We start from the raw sequence: 12,949 nt of genomic DNA on the forward strand, positions 1-12,949 counted from the left end.
AACTGTGGTTAAGTGACTTGCCCAGGGTCACATAGCTAGGAAGGGTCAGAGACCACATCTGAACCCAGGACCTCTGGCTGTCTCCTTGGAATGCTTTCTTTTTTCACTATCTCCACTGCTTGGCTTTCCTGGGCTTCCTTTTAGTCCTAATTAAAATTCTTTCTTCTAGAGTAAGTAAGCCTTTCCTAGCCTCTCTCATATAATTCCAGTGCCTTCCCTCACTTAATTATTTCCTATTTATTCTGTATACAGTTGTTTGCATGTACATGTTTGCTTATTGTCTACTTCTTTAGATTATAAACTCCTTGAGGGCAGGAAATGTTTTTGCCTCTTTTTGTATTGTATTGTATTGTATTTGTATTTTTTTTTGTATTTGTATTGTATTTTGTATCTCTATTTAGCACCTCCTGGCATATAGTAGACACTGAAATGTTTATTGACTGACAATATGTAATGCAATAAAATAAATATTAAGAACTAGAAAAAATATTCCTAGCCTGTCAGAGGGGAGATAAGACCCTAACATTTGAGCTGGAAAGTACATTTTGTAGTCCAGACTACAGAATGTTAAGAGGCAAGAGGGAGCTTAAAACAGAGAATTTGACATTTGATGGGACTAGGAAGGGAACAAAGAAACTAGAATACCAGAACTGAGAGAGAATTTAGAACATAGCATGTGTGAGCTGGGAGCCATCCTAGAATCCAGAATGCCTAAAGCTGAATGGAATTCTAGAATCTGGAATATCAGGGGTGGGGTGGGCTCTGAATCTTAGCACATACCTTCATGTCAGATTACTAATGGCCTTGGGGAAGGGAGGGAAGGAGAAAACTTAGAATTCTAAAATCTAAAGCAATTGTCAAAAACTGTTTCTGTACACAAACTGAAAAATAAACAATTTAAAAGTAAATGCATAAAAAAGAATATTTTAATTTAAAAATTAAGTAAGTAAAAAAATAACTTTTCAGAGCCCTGGAGACTTTAGCTTTCAGAATGTCAAACCTGAATGTACCTGTACAGAGAGAGGGGAATGCCAGAGCTAGAAAAGCACATAGACCAGAGCAGGTCAGAAGCAGGAATGGCCTTAAAGTCCTAGAATGTCAGAGATGGTCCAGCCCTTAGAACATAGATTTTCTGACTGCTGATGTCGTAGCCAGGAAAGGGGCCGGGGGGGGGGGGTATTTTGGTTGTTTTTAGAAATGTGCTCAGTTGGTTATGGTATTGGAAGCATCAGTAAATCTAAAAGCAGTGAGACAAGGTACTCCTGCCATGTTATACAACATCAATTTCCATATCATTTATTTCAGCTCTGTGGTGAATCTGGATTAAAACTCAGGTACTAAATGAATTCAGCCAAAGAGTGAAAGGGGGGAATGCTGCCTTCTAAGGCTCTAAAATACGGACTAATCAGGCAAAACAAGTTATCCCAACCTGTGCCTTGTCTGGTAAGTCTGTGATCAAAATGACCATTATTGGATGATGAATTGGCCTCTTTGTTAATGTTAAATTAAATACACAGGTTTTAAAAACACCACCAAGTACTATGTAAGAACTATGTTGCTAAGAAACATGCAGTAAATTAAAATAAACATTAAGAAAGTAAAAAGGGGGCAACTAGTTGGCTTAGTGGATAAAACTCCAGGCCTGGGTTCAAATTGGGAAGCAGATACTTCCCAGCTGTGTGACCCTGGGCAAGTCACTTCACCCCCATTGCCTAGCCCTTACTGCTCTCCTGCTTTGGAACCAATAGATAGTAGTGATTCGAAGACAACATTTTTAAAAAGAAAAAAAGGAAAAGAAATATATATCAGAGGAAGATAAGATTCTTAATGATAGATTGGGAGATGCTTTTCAGAGGGGGATGGTGGGGGTGGGAGGGAGCTTAGGATAGAGAATTTGAGAGCTGGAGGGCAATCCTGCCTTTGGATGGTACTATAGGGAGCACACAGAGAAGCCAGAGTATTGGCAATAGGAGAGCATTCAGAACAGAGCATTTGTGATCTGGGAGATGTGTTAGAATCCAGAATGGGGCCTTAGAACATTCAGGAGACCCCATGACACAGAAAATGGGAGGGAGATGGCGAGAGTCTGAGAATACAAATTGTCAGCCTCAGGAACCTTAGCACAGAGAATGTCGAGTTTAAGAGCTGCACAGAGGGAATATGAGAACCAGCAGGGCATGTGGAAGAAGGGAAATCAGAGCTAAAAATACAGAATATCAGAAGCAAGGAAGAGTAGCCTTAAAATAACAGAAGGTCAGTGACAGGAAAGCCATTAGAATATGGAACTTCTGACTTAAGAAGAAATAATACAATCAGGAATGTGTTGTTGGGGTGGTTTTTAATGTGTTCTGTGGGTCACACCAATCAATTGAAAAACACTAAGAAAGCAAAGTTATGGCAGGATGTGCATCATTGATTTTCATATCATTCATTTCAGCTCTGTGGTGAACCTTTGTATTAAAACTCAGGTACTAATCCAATAATAACTAACCAGGAAAAGGGGGAATGCTGCCTTCTAAGGCTCTAAAATATGGACCAATCAGGCAAAACAAGTAATCCCAAGCTGTGCCTTGTCTGGTAAGTCCTCAACTGAAATGACTCATTAGATAATAAATGGTCATCACAACAAATGATAGTAAATTAGTTAATAAAATGTTTTGTTGAAAAAAATAAAGTGTTAAGTTCATTGGTTTTAAAAGGGACGCCATATGCAGATGGTCTTTGAGATGACTATATTTCTGAGACATATATGCTGTATCAAAAAAGAAACAAAAAATGGAATTTTAAAATTACTAGGATGTTAGAAGTTGGTAGGACCTTAGATAATTGTTAGCCAGACTGGGGGATGCTTTTCAAAGGGGAATGTTGGGGATGGGAAAGAGCTCAGAATAGAGCATTTGTGAGCTGGGAGATGGGTTAGTCTAGAATGTATGAGCTGGATGGGACTCTAGAACCTGGAATATCAGAGGTGGGCTTTCAAGGGAGCCTATAACTCAGAAAATGGGGGATGATGAGAGTCTGGGAGGACAAAATGTTAGAAACAGTGGAACCTTAGCAAGCAGGCTGTCAGGCTTCTGAGTAGTCTTGGAGAAGAGATGTCAGAGGTAGGAAGACACTTTGAACAAGAGATAACAGAGATAGTAATGCCCTCACAACAAGTAGGAATGGTCTTAAAATCCCACAATGTCGGAGATGGGACAGTCTTTAGGACACAAATCTTCCGACTTGTGAAAGGGCTTTAAAATAAAGAAATCTTAGTGGGCAAGTGTTTTTCTTGGGTTCCAGTTTGTTAAGTTTTTGGGAAGCACCAGTGAATTTAACAACAGAGAATGAAATTCTGCCGTGATATATGACATTCATTTCCATGTCATTCATTTCAGCTCTGGTGATCCTTTGAATTACAACTCACTCAGGTACAAATCCAATATATCCAAAGAGGGAATGGAGGGAATTCAGTGCCTTCTCAGGCTCCATAAAGCGGAAAAAAACCGGGTAAAATAATTCCAAGCAGTGCCTTGCTTTGGTAAGACTATTATTACTGCTATATTGCTACTATGGGGACTGTTTCATGCAAGAAAAATAGGGTGCTTAGTACATGGCATTTAAAAGGGACACCACTGATTGTTTTATGTCATTAATTTGCTAAGTCCCATATGCTATGTAATATAATGAAAATTCATAAATGAAAAAGAACCTTGGCTATTAGAAATGGGTGAGACCTCAGCACAAAGAATAACCATGCTGAGAGAGTCCTTAAGACCTAGTATGCCTAGACTGAGTGGAGTCTTTCAACATAAAATGTTAAATGTGGGGGGAAAGCTTACAAAAGAATAGAGAATTTGAAAGCTGGGTGGCCTCTGGTTAGTAGAATAGGCAGTGGCCACAGAAGCCAAGCTGTCAGCTCTGGGAGAGTATTTAGAACATAGCTGTTCAGTTTTGGGAGGTATCTTGGAATCCAGAGTGCTGGAGCTTCTTGGGGCCCTAGAGCCTTGGGTGTTAGAGGTGGGTGTTCAGAGAACCTTATAACACAGAAAGTGGTAGATGGTTGTCCTTCCAGTGTTAGGCCTGGGAGTATACACAGAAGACAGAAGAGCTATTCTGAACTAGGAGGTGTCTTAGAATCAATGAGGTGGGGCCCTGAGCCTGAAATATCAGAAGTGAGGACTGGGGGAGCATATTCATACAGTGGGAGATGGTTGGAGTCTCACACAATACAATACAAATTGCCAGAGCCCAGGGGATATTGGCACAGAAAAATGTCAGGCCTGTGAACTGTATAGAGAGCATAATGTTAGAACCTCCATCAGACACTCTAAACCAGACATAGGAGAGACCAAGGCCTGGGAGCTGCTTATGCACTTCTCAGTATGTGACAAGTAAGAGTGGCCTTGAAATTATACAGTGTCCTAGATGGGATGGCCCTTAGAACATAGAGCATCATAATCAACCATCATTTATTAAGCACCTACTATATGTATCTAAAGAATTCACAATACCATTAGTGGGTAAAGTGATATTGTTGTTTGATGTCCTCAGCAGTCAAAGGTATTGGGAAGCACCAGGAAATTTAAAAATAATAAGAAAGGGAAATTCTGCCATGAAATGTAACATTAATTTCCATATCATTTATTTCAGCTCTGTGGTGAATATGGATTAAAACTCAGGTACTAAATGAATTCAGCCAAAGAGTGAAAGGGGGGAATGCTGCCTTCTAAGGCTCTAAAATACGGACTAATCAGGCAAAACAAGTTATCCCAACCTGTGCCTTGTCTGGTAAGTCTGTGACCAAAATGACCGTTATTGGATAAGGAGCGAGGTGTCTGTTGCTGTTATGTACATAAATTAGAAAAGCTACTCTAAGTACTTGAAAATACCATGTTACTAAGAAATACACAGTATAATAAAAGAAATAAGAAGAAAGGAAAAGAAAACACCCCTAGGATATCAGAGGAAGATAGATTGGGAGATGCTCTTCAAAGGGGAATGTTGGGGGTGGGAGGGAGTTTAGGATAGAGAATTTGAGAGCTGGAGGGCAATCCAATGGCATTTGAATGGTACTATGTCTAGGGAGCACATAGAAAAGCCAGAGTATTGGCAATGGGAGAGCATTCAGAACAGAGCATTTGTGATCTGGGAGATGTGTTAGAACCCAAGAACATTCAGGAGACCCCCATGACACAGAAAATGGGAGGGAGATGGCGAGAGTCTGAGAATACAAATTGTCAGAGGCTAGGGGACCTAGAGAGGTAGAGAATGTGAGGCTTAAATGTTGCACAGAGGGAAAGTAAGAACTCAGAGAGCACTTAAGAGAATTTCAGTTGTGTAGAGGTGACCTTAAAATCACAGACTGTCAGAGTTTGGTGACCCTTAAAGTGTAAACCTTCTGACCTGTGAAGGACTTTAGAGCAAACAATTTCATACTGGGAAAGGAGTTCCTTTTGAATGAGCCCATTGGATTGAGGTAGTGGGAGAAAGGCGATTTAAGAACAAGAAGAAAGTGAAATTTTGCCATGATATACATGATTAACTTCCATGTCATTCATTTCAGCTCTGGTGATCCTTTGAATTACAACTCACTCAGGTATTAAACCAATACAGCCAACAGCAAAAGAAAAAAAATGCAGTGCCTTCTCAGGCTCCATAAAAAGGAAACGAAACGGGTATTATTTCCATGCAGTGCCTTGATTTGGTAAGGCTCTCTTACTGATATTGCTACTATGGGGGCTGTTGAGTGGAAAAAATAAGCAATTCGATATGTAGAATTTCAAAGGGGGATCATTAGTGTTTTCACAGCATTGTCTTTCTAGTGAGTCCCATGTGCAATGAAATAGAATAAAAAGAGAAGCCTGTGGTATCAGAAATGAGTGGGGCCTCAGAGCAAAGAATGGCAGAGCTGGGAGGGCCCCCAGAACTTAGCAGATCTAGGCTGGGAGGTATCTTTCAACAGAAAATGTTACATGTGGCTGAGAGAAGAACTTGAGAGTTTGGATGTCTCTGGGCTCAGAATGGTAGAATAAGCTGTGGCCATCAGATCTGGGAAAGTCTGGGTGGGACAGAAAGCCTGAGCTGACTCTGATCAAGACTGATTCAAGACAATTCCAAAGGAGCTATGACAAAAAATGCCCACCAAGAGAGAACTAAGGAACTCTGAGTGGAGATGGAAACAGACTTTTCATTCTATTTTTCTTACCTTTTTTGGCAACATGGCTAATATGGAAATATTTCAATATGACTTTACATGTATCATATTACTAGGGGAGGGTTGGGCGAAAATTTGGAACTCAAAATTTTCAAATATGAATGTTAGAGGCAACTAGGTGGCTCAGTGGATAAATAGAGAGCCAGGCCTGGAGTTGGGGGGCTCTGATTCAAGTCTGGCCTCAGACACTTCCTAACTGTAAGTTAGGCAAGTCACTGAACCCCATTTGCCTCGACCTTGCCCTTCTGTCTTTGAGTTGCTAGCTAGGCCAGAAAGTAGGAATTTCAATAAATAACAGAATTTTTTAAAGTATGAGTGTTCAAAGAAATGAAAGTTTAAAAACCAACAATAACAGAATGCCTATGCTGGCTGAAGCCCTAGAACCTGGAATTCAGAGACTGAATTGGTCCCAATAACAAGGAAAGTAGGAGATGAGAACACAAATGGTCAGAGCCCAGGCAACCTCAGCACTCTGATTATCCATCCTGAGAGCTGCCAAGAGAGAATGCCAGGAATTCTAGGACATTTGGAACAAGGGAAATTCGAGCTAAGAGAGCCCTTAGAACATAGAATGTTAGAAGTCAGAGACAGGAGAGCCCTGAGAACATCAAACATACAACCTGTGAGGGGTTGCAGAACCCATGTAATAACGCAGCGGGGAAATTGTGGTAATGTGCCCAGGGGGTGAAGGTCTTGGGAAGTGCAGTAATGTTAAGAACAGCAAGAAAATGAAATTCCGCTGTGATGTACAACATGCATTTCTGTGTCATTCATTTCAGCTCTGGTGATCCTTTGAATTACAACTCAGGTACTAAACCAATACAGCCAAAGAGGAAAAGGGTGCAGTGCCTTCTCTGGCTCCATAACTAGGAAACAAAACGGGTATTATTTCCATGCAGTGCCTTGATTTGGTAAGGCTCTCTTACTGATATTGCTACTATGGGGGCTGTTGAAGGGGGAGAAAATAGATGTTTAGTACATAGGATTCCCAAGGGGCATGATTAGTTTTTTTCAATGATTGTCTTGCTAAGTCTCATGTGTACAATAAATGAGAACTAAAAAATTAACACAACAAATGAAAAACCATCTTGGATATTAGAAAACAAAGAATGACAGTTCTGGGAGGACATCTAGGCTGGGTACCTTTCAACACAAAATGTTAAATGGGAAACAGAGTTTAGAAGTCTCTGGTGACCGTAGAAGTCAGAATATCAGATCTAGGAAAGTATTTAAAACGTAACTGTTCAGATCTGGGAGGTATCTTAGAATTCAGCAAGCTGGGGCTAGATAGGGCCTTAGAGCCTTGAATGTCAGGGGCAAGGATTTGGAGGGGTCTTGCTATTCAGAAAGTGGGAATGGTTGAATTTGAGAATATAGATTGTCAGAGCTTAGGGGACCTTAGCACAGAGGAAGGTCAGGCCTGCAAGTGGCATAGAGCTAAGAGGGTACTTAGAACAAGGAATAGTTTTGCTAAGTGAGCCATTAGAAGACTTCATATCAGAAGTAGGAATGATCTTACAGTAAAAAAATGTCATGAACAGAACCTAGATCTTCTGACTCGTGAGGGGCTTTAAAACAAGGAATATCATATTGGGAAAACAACTTTTTAAAACAATGTACTTGGTGGGTTAGGGTATTGGGAAGTATGCCATGATATGCAACATTAATTTCTATATCATTCATTTCAGCTCTGTGGTGAACCTTTGAATTAAAACTCAGGTACTACTAATCCAATAAGAGGAAAGAGGGAATGCTGCCTTTTATGTCTCTAAAATAAGGAAAAATCAGGCAAAACAAGTAATGCCACATAGTGCCTTGTTCTGGTAAGAATGTCATTGATATTATTGTCATTGGTAATGAATGATGAATGAATGAATGAATGATGAATCATTAAGAACCTAATTTGTGTCAGGCACTGTGTTAAGCCCTTAGGATACAAAAAAGAGTCAAAAATAGTCCCTAGCATAAGAAAGCTTACAATCTGATAGGAGAGGTGATATGAAAACAAATCTATACAAAGCAAACGTTATATAGGATAAATAGGGAATAATAACAGAGGGAAGGCACTGGAATGAAGAGGAGTTAAAGGATGGCTTCCTGTAGGAGGTGGGATTTTTGTTGGGACTTAAAGGAAGCCAGGGAAGTTGGTAGTCTGAGCAGAGGAGAGAGATCATTCCTGGTATGGGGGAGAATAGCCAGAGAACTGCCCGGAGCTATGTTAGAGAGCTATATTAGAGGAATGTCTCATTTGTGGAACATCCAAGATTCCAGAGTCACTGGTTCAAAGAGTATGTGTTAGGGAATAAGGATTAAGAAGACCGGAAAGAGTTGCAGCTAGGTGTCTCAATGGAGAGAGAGCCAGGCCTAGAGAAGGTCCTAAAGTTCCAATGTGGCATCAGACACTTCCTAGCTGTGTTACCCTAGACTAGTCACTTAATCCCAATTGCCTTGCCTTTACTGGTCTTCTGTCTTGGAACTGGTTCCTAGTATTGATGCCAAGACTGAAATTGAGGGTTTAAAAACAGACTGAAAAGGTAGGAGGGGACCAGGTTATGAATGAAGGTTTTATAAATAAAGGTTTTAAAGGGGATACTGATTGTGCTTTTAAAATAATTTATTACTGACTATGCACTGTACTAAAATAAATATTGAGAAGCGAAAAGAAAAAAAAATCCCTAAGATGCCTGGCCAGGGTAGATTCCAGCTGTCTAGGCTGGAGGTACTTTTCAAAGGAAAGTGTTAGAGGAGGAGAGAGCTTAGAAAAGAGAATCCAAGAGCTAGAGGGCATCTTGTCTCTGAATGGTACTAAATAGAGGGAGTCCACAGTGAAGCTAGGATACCAGAATTAGGAGAATATTTAGTACAGAGTATGTGTGAGTTGGGAGATGTGTTAGAATGCAGAATGTCTAAACTGGATGGGACCCTAGAACCTGGAATATCAGAGGTGTACATTCAGGGGAGCCTATAACACAGAAAATACAAGATGGAGAGGGCCTGTGAACACAAAATGGCAGGGTATCTTCGCACAGAAATGTCATGCTTGGGAATAGACATGGGAGGATGTCTGAGATAGGAGGGTACTTAGAACAAAGGATTTCAGAGCTAGATGAGCTCTTAGAAGAAGGAATGTCAGCGAGAGTGACAAAATACCAATTTCAGTAGTGGGATAGCCCCTAACACATTGATTTTCTGATCTGTGATGGGCTCTAGAACAAACAATACCATAGCAGGGATGAGGTTTTTGTAGTGTGCTCTATGGGTTAAGGTATGAGAGTGATGCCATGACATACCACATTAATTTCTGTTTCATTCATTTCAGCTCTGTGGTGATCCTTTGAATTAAAACTCAGGTACTAAATCAATTCAGCCAAAGACGAAAAGGGGGAAATGCAGTGCCTTCTCAGGCTCCATAAAGAGGAAACAAAACGGGTATTAAAATTATTTCCATGCAGCGCCTTGATTTGGTAAGATTGCCAGTACTGATATTACTTCTAGGGGGACTGTTTCATGAAAAAATACAGTGTTGAATACATAAGATTTCAAAGGGACATACATCATTTGTGCTTTCATGTCATCGTGTTTCAGTCTCATGTGCAGTGCAACATAATCAAACTAAATGGGGGGAAAGTTTGATATCAGAATTGTGTGGGGCCTCAGAACAAAGAATGGCAGTGCTGGGAGGTTCCCTTAGAATCCAGTAGGTCTAGGCTGGGAGGTGCCTTTCAACACAAAATGTTACATATGGAAGAGAGCTTTGAGTAAAGGATTTGAGAGCTCTAGACTTTGAATGGTAGAATAGGCATTGGCCATAGAAGCCAGAGTATCAGATCTGGGGCAGCATTTAGCACATAGCTATTCAGATCTGGGAAATGCCTTAGAATACAGAATGCTGGAGCTGGCTGAGACCTTAGAACCTGAAATATCTGAAGTGGGAGACTGACGGACCCTTACAACTAAGAAAGCAGGAGATAGTCAGAACCTGCGGACACAAATTCTTAGAACCCAGGCCACCTTGGCTTGACATTCCAAATGTCAGGCCTGAGAGCTGCAGAGAGAGGGGAGCCTCTAGGACACTTTGAAAAAGGAGAATCCTTAAAACACAGACAGAATGTCAGATGTGTACTATGGCTTTTATAACGCAGATATTTGGATCTGTACAACCATATTATAGCAGGAAAGAAGTTTTTATATGCTCAGTGGATCTATGTATTGGGAAGTACAAGTAGATGTTTAATTAACCAAAAATGTTATTTGTTGTATCATAAGCAAAATTAATTTTCATATAATTTATTTCAGTGCAGTGGTGCAGCTCTGTATTAAAAAACTCAGGGACTGACCCAACATAGCCAAAGGGGATTGGTGAAAATGAAGTGCCTTATTTGGTTCCATAAAGAAAAAAATGGGCAAAAAAGTAATTGCAAGAAGTGCCTTGATCAGGTAAGACTGTGATTAATATTACTAATATTGGTAATGAATGTCAAGTCTTTGTTGTAAGCAGTAAGGTATTAAGTACATAGGTTTATTTGTCTTTTTTAATTACTGTGTTGCTAAAACATATATAATATATGTGCATATATACATATATGATGTCATAAATATTAAGAAATGAACCGTTAACATTCCCTAGGATGTCAGAGGAGGGTAGGGCCTTAGATCATAGATGCCTGGTCTGGAAAGTGTGTTTCAAGAGAAGAAGTTCGAGGTGAGAAAGAGAGAGCTTAGAGTAGAGAATTTCAGAGCTAGAGAACAATCCTGTCTCTGAGTGGTATTATATCCAGGGAGTCCACAGAGAAGCCAGCATCTTGGAACTGGAGAGCCTTTAGAACAGAGCATTTGTGAGCCGGGAGATGTGTCAGGTTCCAGAATGTCTGAGCTGGATGAGGCCCTAGGCCCTGGCACATCAAAAGTGGACATTCAGAGAATCCTGTAACAAAGGAAGTGAAAGATGGGCAGGGCTGGTGAACACAGATGGTCAGAGTCCAGGAGGCCTTAGCAGAGAGAATGTCAGGCCTAGGCACAGGCACAGAGGGGAAAATGTCAGAATATCCATAGGGCATGTAGAAGAAAGGAAACCAGAGCTGGAAGCATATAAGATGTCAAAAGTATGAGTGAACTATGAATCAGAAAAAGCCAGTGATGGGATAGCCTTTTTAGAACAATAAGGCTTCAGACCTCCAAGGCATCTTCAAACCTACAGTACTGGAGCTGGGATGGACAGTTTGCTTTTTTCAATGTGCCTCGTGGGCCTAGTTATTGGGAAGCACAGGTTAATTTTTAAAACCAGTAATAAAATACATCAGAACACAAAATGTCAGGAATAGAAGTCTTAAAAAGCATAGGACAAAACTGCTGTGAACCTTAGAACATAGTTCTTCTGAGCTATAAGGCACCTTATAACATACCAGATAGCTGGGAAGAAGGTTTTTGGCATCTTTGGTGGCCAAAGGTAGCAGGAAGAGACAGGTTGATTTAAAAAACAATATCAAAGTTGATTTATGTTATGAAATGGAATATTTACTTAAATATAATTTATATTAGGATAAAGGTAATACCTGAATTAAAACTGAGACCATGAACCAAATAGCCAAAAAGGAATGATGAAAATACACTTTCATGTGGCTTGAAAATAAAGGCACAGAAGTGATTACATGCAATTTTGATGGGGTAAGACTGTGATTGAAATGACTACTTTTGGTAATGAATGGGAACTACTTAGTGCTTTCCATGCTGTGTTAAGTACAATGTACTTAAAGCTCAAAAATTATGCTTTTAAATAATCCCATTTCCAAGACATGCAGACTGCAATAAGATAAAAATAAATCAAAAATGAAAAAAAGATCTAAATTTGAGAGGAGGATGGTGATATAAAACATGGATTGTCAGAGCTGTCAGGGTCATTATGGCATAAATTATCTTATCTGGGAGGTGTCATTCAAGGGAAACTGTTGGAGGTGAAGACATTAGGAGACAGAATCTTAGAGCTGGTGAAGCAGATGTGGGAGTGGAAAATGAAGCTAGGATAGATAATAGATGGAGAAGGGTAAGTGGTATAAAGAAAATTCAGGCTGAATGAGGCACTGTGGTCTGACATCTTTAAGGTGGAAAGGGGCCTTAGAACACAGATTGTTGTGGCCCACAGCACCATGACAAACAAACTGTTGGACTAGGAAGTAACCAAAAAGGACTCAAAATGTCTGATCTGAGAGGTGCTTTAAATTTTTTTGGTTTTGGAAACATGCTGGGCACTAGAGAGGCCACAGAATAGAGAACTATAGCACTGAGCTTTGTCTTTAGAAATCTCAATGTAATTTTTGAGAAGATGAGTTTTTTGATGGCCTCAGAACACCAAGCTATGGAAAAGAGACAGCTTGACTCAAAAGCTACTAACAAAGGATATTTGTGATTTGAAATGCAATGTTTATTTCTGAAATAACTTGTATCAGGATCGTGGTAATTGCCAAAATCAAAATTTAGATCCTAGACTGCAAAACCAAAGGGGTAAGTTTAAAATCTTGGAGCCTTATGTGACTCCAAGAAGTAAAAATCCCCTACAAGGAAAGTGAGAGGACCTGGACCAAATAATAATGACAATGCTACTAAAAAAAGCAGGGGGGGGGGAGACATTGATTTGATTAAATGCAGTTCCTTAATTACTTAAGACTGCTATTGGTAATGAAGAGAGAATATATATATATATATATAGTGACTTGTAAAATGTCATTTATTTAATTTATTTAACATTTATTTAAC

At 39.9% G+C, this 12,949-nt stretch overlaps 1 long non-coding RNA gene across 2 annotated transcripts in view; it reads left to right on the top strand.

Moving 5' to 3' along the window:
* Positions 1 to 12,949, top strand: part of LOC103101359 (uncharacterized) — a 179,255-nt gene that overhangs the window by 96,562 nt on the left and 69,744 nt on the right. For both annotated transcript variants that reach the window (XR_008914431.1, XR_008914430.1), the window contains 9 exons: positions 1,306 to 1,443; positions 2,438 to 2,577; positions 3,381 to 3,523; positions 4,636 to 4,773; positions 5,549 to 5,689; positions 6,979 to 7,110; positions 7,888 to 8,022; positions 9,519 to 9,663; positions 10,496 to 10,636. This is a non-coding gene — a long non-coding RNA (uncharacterized LOC103101359). The remainder of the gene's footprint in view (positions 1 to 1,305; positions 1,444 to 2,437; positions 2,578 to 3,380; positions 3,524 to 4,635; positions 4,774 to 5,548; positions 5,690 to 6,978; positions 7,111 to 7,887; positions 8,023 to 9,518; positions 9,664 to 10,495; positions 10,637 to 12,949) is intronic.

The sequence above is a fragment of the Monodelphis domestica genome, chromosome X (genome assembly GCF_027887165.1).
Source record: "Monodelphis domestica isolate mMonDom1 chromosome X, mMonDom1.pri, whole genome shotgun sequence".
Lineage (NCBI taxonomy): Eukaryota > Metazoa > Chordata > Mammalia > Didelphimorphia > Didelphidae > Monodelphis > Monodelphis domestica.